Source organism: Euphorbia lathyris, chromosome 8 (genome assembly GCF_963576675.1).
Source record: "Euphorbia lathyris chromosome 8, ddEupLath1.1, whole genome shotgun sequence".
Lineage (NCBI taxonomy): Eukaryota > Viridiplantae > Streptophyta > Magnoliopsida > Malpighiales > Euphorbiaceae > Euphorbia > Euphorbia lathyris.
This window is the reverse complement of record NC_088917.1, coordinates 23,257,333-23,262,820: the sequence shown is the minus strand read 5'-3', so window position 1 is coordinate 23,262,820 and position 5,488 is coordinate 23,257,333. Positions and strand designations below refer to the sequence as shown.

The window sequence follows — 5,488 nt, the reverse complement described above, 5'->3', positions numbered from 1 at the left end:
GGAGGATTCATGCAAAGGGTGTCATCACCAACTAAATATTCTTAGTCAAATTCCGTCAGGCATCTTAATTAATTTTAGAGTAGGACCCAACTAATTATAGTATATAGTTGCTTTTTTTTTTGGTAAATTATAGTATATAGTTGCTTGTTGGTTATTATTCAACTTGCTAATTGATTTATTTCTTTTTTTTTATATATTTAATTTATCCTCGAGCCTTCGTCGGGCATTATTTTTCTATTAGTGCCGTCAATTCGAGCTGGATAAGTAATTTAATTTTACATCATATTTCAATCAATAAAATATATATATTCTTAAGAAAAATTATATTTTGAGGATTAAATTATTATTATTATTATTATTATTATTATTGACTAGTTTCAATTAATGTCTGGTTTAAATTTAAAATTGCTTACATATTTCTTGATAGAACATCAAACTTGAATAAGTTTTGATAATGATACTTAAGATCATTTCTTAAAATGGAAATAAATATAATAGTTTCTTTTTAATTTTGAAAGGATATCCAAATAAATTAAATTCTTATTTAGGAAATTAATTATATCTTTTTTGAAAAGAAAAGATCATGCATTAACAATGAAATATGGATGACTAATATACCATTCCATCAGTTCTGACATAGAATAAGATGCATTTGTAAGTTCATGTGCAACACTATTCACAGAACGACTAGCAAAAATGATACTAACATCATTAAACGAATGGATCAACCTATTATAATCATTAAGAATAAGACCGTAATAAGACCTGAAGGCAGATTGATTAAGATCTAAAACCACACATCTGCATCAGTTTCAACAAGACAGCCGTCCATACCCTTTCTATTGAGCCAACTGAGAACTTTCCGAATGCTCATAACTTCTCCTACACAAGGCAAGAAATCACCCTGCACAAATTTCGCAGATGCCCAGAACTTCTCGAATGCACATGTTTTAGTTAAATTGACCTATCCAGTACTCATTTGATGATAATTTGAAGAAATTAATAATTGAACTTTCGTTTATAAAGCTTGTGAAACACGTCTTGCAGGAAAAGGAAAATAAAAAAGCCAATAAAAGCAAAGCTCAAATACAAAAATTAGTCGCATGAAAGCTAATTAATTGGCTAAGAAAAAAATGGGTAGAGTTGCTTTCTTAATTGTAACTGTAATAGAGAGATGATCAGGAAAACTTATTAACGTTGTCGTGGGTAGAAGTAGGGAAATTATAACAGGTTCCGAGAGTTCCGTGTCAAATGGAATTTTCTTCACACAGTTCTCGATATGTGTATGAGCCTAAGGATGGTAACATGTATTTACTACAAGAAATTACTTAGTTAATGACTGATTTTAATGACTGAAATCAGATCTGTCCTAAATTAACTACTTCAGTTGGTCATTAACCATTGTATTGGTTGTTAACTAAGTGGGAAGCGTTTACCCTCACTTTACCCACTAAATTTAGTCTTTTAAAGACCATAATTTGGGTCATTAGACTTATTACTTATTTTTTTAATCCTAAAGTAAAACGTGTTGTTCTTACTTTTTTCCCTTCTTACCTCCGTAACCCTTCATTCTTTACCTTCCTCACTCTAAAACCCTAAATTCGCTTCTCCCATTTTGCTCTCGACTGCTGCCGCCGCCTCATCTTCATCTGAATCAGTAACCGCCGGCCTCTGATCCGTCTGCTTTAACTGAAAATTCCTATCACCGACATCTACTTGTCATCTCATTTATGAGATTCATGGCCGAAACAAAACAACCACAGCAAACAAGCCAACGACGGTGAAGGAAATAAGAGTGTCGATACCTTCAATCACTTCCACCAGATCTGTCCTCATTGGGATCGGATTTAGGTGTTTCCTCGTCTCAATCGACCGCGACTTCCAATCCTGGTTTGTAAAATCGGTCCATGATTGCTTAAAGTGAGTAGGACTCTTGTTTTCCCTATTTGAACTGTTTCATATTTAATTAATTTCCCAGTTTATTGATTTTGTACAATATTGGAAGGATTGGTTCTTGCATTTCTATGGATTTAAGGTTTATTATATTGTATGAAGTTTGTTGAGGGGATTTTAGGTCCTCTCATCTCATGTAGTCTTTCTTCTATTACCTTGATTAATATTGGTTTGGTCGAAGTGGGTATTTGAAAAATGGAAAGTCTTTCTCCTTTTCTATGAGTTTTCCATTAACATTAAAAAGAGTAGCATGCTGCAATCACAGGCTGGAGAAGGTGGGAATACAGGCACTTCAACTTTGAAGAATGTAATTGTTAGCAGAAAAGCATTTTCATTGTAAGACAAGGTCTTTTTTGCTATGCGTTTTGTTGACTGGGTAATAGATTGTTTGTACTGTCCCTTTAATTATTCTTGCAAATTGCTCTGCTACCAAGACCTTAACTTTAGATAATGTTCCTTGGGAGTCTAGAAAAGCATATTTTGTTATATAATTTGGTCCTCCCATGTGAGATCCAATAGATCCACTTTTAATTTCTTGTTTTGTCCCTTGTCCACTCTATTGTGACTATGAAAGATTGGCAAAATGCCTTGCCACCAATTTTGTTTGCTAGTAATTCAGATTGCAAATTATATGGCTGCTTAGTTGGAAATAATTGTCTTACAGCTTTGGTCCATATGTGCAAGTGCAACTGGTAATACAGTACCCGTACGGTTCTTGAAGGCAACATATACAGGATTACTTTATTCTAGTTGTGAGCAAGGGTAGAAGTTCTCATATCTTGAGATCAAATAAAAGGGTTTACATCATATATCTCCTTCCACCGTGATATTCAATCACATGGTAAGTACTTTATGCATGACTTACATCGAATCTCAACGTCTTATTTTGCTTTTCTTTGTCTTCTCTGCCTTTGACTTCACATCCCTTTCTCCTTTTAAAGAAAGAGAGATTTTTGCTTGCTTCCACTTTTCTGATTTTCACCATTACCGGTGGTTGTGCAGTTTATGTTTTGGCTGGTGTGATTTAGGAATTGGATGATCATCTAATAAATCCCTGTTTGGAAGAGTGAAACTGTTCATAGAATTGGTGGAAGAGCTACATATTTTCATCATTCATGGAGCATGCAACCAGGGAAGCAATATCTTGGGCATGTGAGATCAAGACCAGATTAATTCAACTATTCTCTCCTTTGCATATCCGAACTCTGTAAGTCAACAAAAGTGCTTTTAATTTTCAATTATGAATTCCATTCAGTCCAAGTTGCTAGTTGCTTCTTCATGGTATAAGTTTTACTTGATTGGATCTAGTAAGTTGTTGATATTTGCTTGATTACAGTTGTTAACAATTTGAGAAGGAATGCTTGAGATTAGCAGTGAGAATTCAGAGCCTGTGAAATCAAGGTCAGATGAATTCAAATATGTTTCTCCTTTTTCATATCCGAACTTTGTACGTCAACGAATTGCTTTTAATTTCAATTATGAATTCCATTGACTTCAGGTTGCTAGTTGTTGCTTCATAATATGAGTTTTACTTAATTGGATCTAGTAAGTTGTTGATATTTTCTTGATTGCTGATGATTTGAATTTAGTTACAGTAATTTGACAAAATCGTGTAAGGGTAGTTAATTAGTATCATGTCCTCTTTTTTTATGTGTTGAAGGTAATTAATAGGACAACTGTATGAATTAGGATCAGTGTAGTGGTTGGAGTAGCATTTGCATGCATTGAAAGCCTTGCTTGTTTTTTTTTTGTCTCCTAGATGGAGCATAATTTTCTAAGATGATTTTGGATAGAACTCAAACTAGTTAGATTATTTTGATATGTAAGAGGCTTTTGATTCTAATCGATGAACTCTTGCCTCATTAATTGAACAATGTGAACAGAAATCATAAGGGCTGTGTTGAACCTAATCACGAATGAAGTTGGTCTTTATTTTTGAAGTGTAAAATTTTCATCCTCTAGTTTTATTTAGTGTTGCTGGTTTTTAAAAAAAATCGAATCGTTTAGAAAGTTGCGGTTAACTTTGATATGACTAAAGTCATGAACTTTTTTTGCTAGTGTTGTTCGTTAGTGAAAGTTTTATCCAAGCTTAACTTGAAATATTCTTATTCCTGTATAAATTTGAATTTATGGTGGTTTGAATTGTTTACAAGAGGAGAATAGCAGAACAATCTATGTACACATCATAGGTAGGAATATGAAAGAATGTCTGTACAGCTAATTGAGGCTAGTGTGAGCTTCATTTCTTTTTTTCTTACAATATCTTACATTGTGTAGTTTCAACGGGTTATCCATAAAGTTGAGGATCCTGAGGGAAGGATCATAGAATCTGTTCCAGATCAAGGAGTCTCAGTATGAGAATTCTATGACCATTCATTATTTCATTATCTGTATGCAATTTATATATCTTTTGTGCCTATAGTCAACTATATATGTTTTAATATTTTAGTCATTATGCATTAGACATGTTTTAGTTACTTTTTCAATTGGAAGGAACTCTCTTCAATCCAAAATTAATTTTCTATTTTTGTGCAAATTAATTACTTTCAAATAAAAAATATATATACAGTTTACGACGGAATTTCCGTCCCAAAATAACGCTAGTTTCGTCTAAGGCTAGGAAGATAATATTTCCGAAGCTGAGTTACTGACTACATTTTATGGATTTGCGACCGAATTTTAGTCGGTAACATAACGACCATTATTTTACGACTATGTATGTTGGTCGCAAAGTTCCTGACTGAATCCAGAAGATTGTCGGTAATCCCTTACCTACCAGCTAGTTACTGACTGAATGTAATTCGTCGTTAACTCATGAAATTCAGTTAGTAAATACATTTAGGGACCGAATTGCGACTGAATTTTCGGTCCCTAACTACTGATTTTCTTGTAGTGATTGTACTCCTAGATACTCGACACTATCTGATTTTAATGTGACTATCCGTACCCTGTATAAAAGGATATGAGACGGATATGTGATCTAAACCATTATCCGTTAGGGTAATGGGACGGGTATGAAAATACCCCCAGGTACTCTGTACCCGTTACCTATCAGAACGTTTGTATATATTCCAAAATATTATTATTTTTTAGATGTGAAATTTGAACTCCAACCTTTTGTTCTTCAACCATTTAGTAATACAACTAAGCTACTTTATTTTTATTGATTAAAGTTCAATTTGTTCAATTTTTAGATGGATCATTTATTAAATTTATATTGTGTTAAATTTGTAGGGTAAATTACGTACGTGGTGTACAACCTTTACCTGTTATCACACTTTGGTGTACAAACTTTAATTTTGCACACTAAAGTGTACAATCTTTTGTTGACTTCTCACTAAAGTATACAGCAGGTAAAAATGACCGGTCAACCCTGTTAACCACTTGGTCAACATGACACTTCATCCGTTTTGAGAATTTTTACTGTGCCATACCCAATAGAATTAAGCCAACTGTTAAAAAAAACTTAGACAATTAATAAAGAAATTAATAAGCATTATTTATTCCTTCATCTTCCAAATCGGTGTCCTCTTCG

The 5,488-nt window shown here is 33.2% G+C and overlaps 1 long non-coding RNA gene across 1 annotated transcript; it reads left to right on the top strand.

Annotated features, from left to right (window-relative positions):
• The first annotated feature begins 1,507 nt into the window (after positions 1-1,507).
• LOC136203421 (uncharacterized) lies at positions 1,508-4,450 on the top strand. The gene is made up of 5 exons (XR_010674825.1): positions 1,508-1,920; positions 2,618-2,794; positions 2,956-3,160; positions 3,290-3,354; positions 4,231-4,450. It is a non-coding gene; the product is annotated as an uncharacterized lncRNA (long non-coding RNA).
• The last annotated feature ends 1,038 nt before the right edge of the window (positions 4,451-5,488 follow it).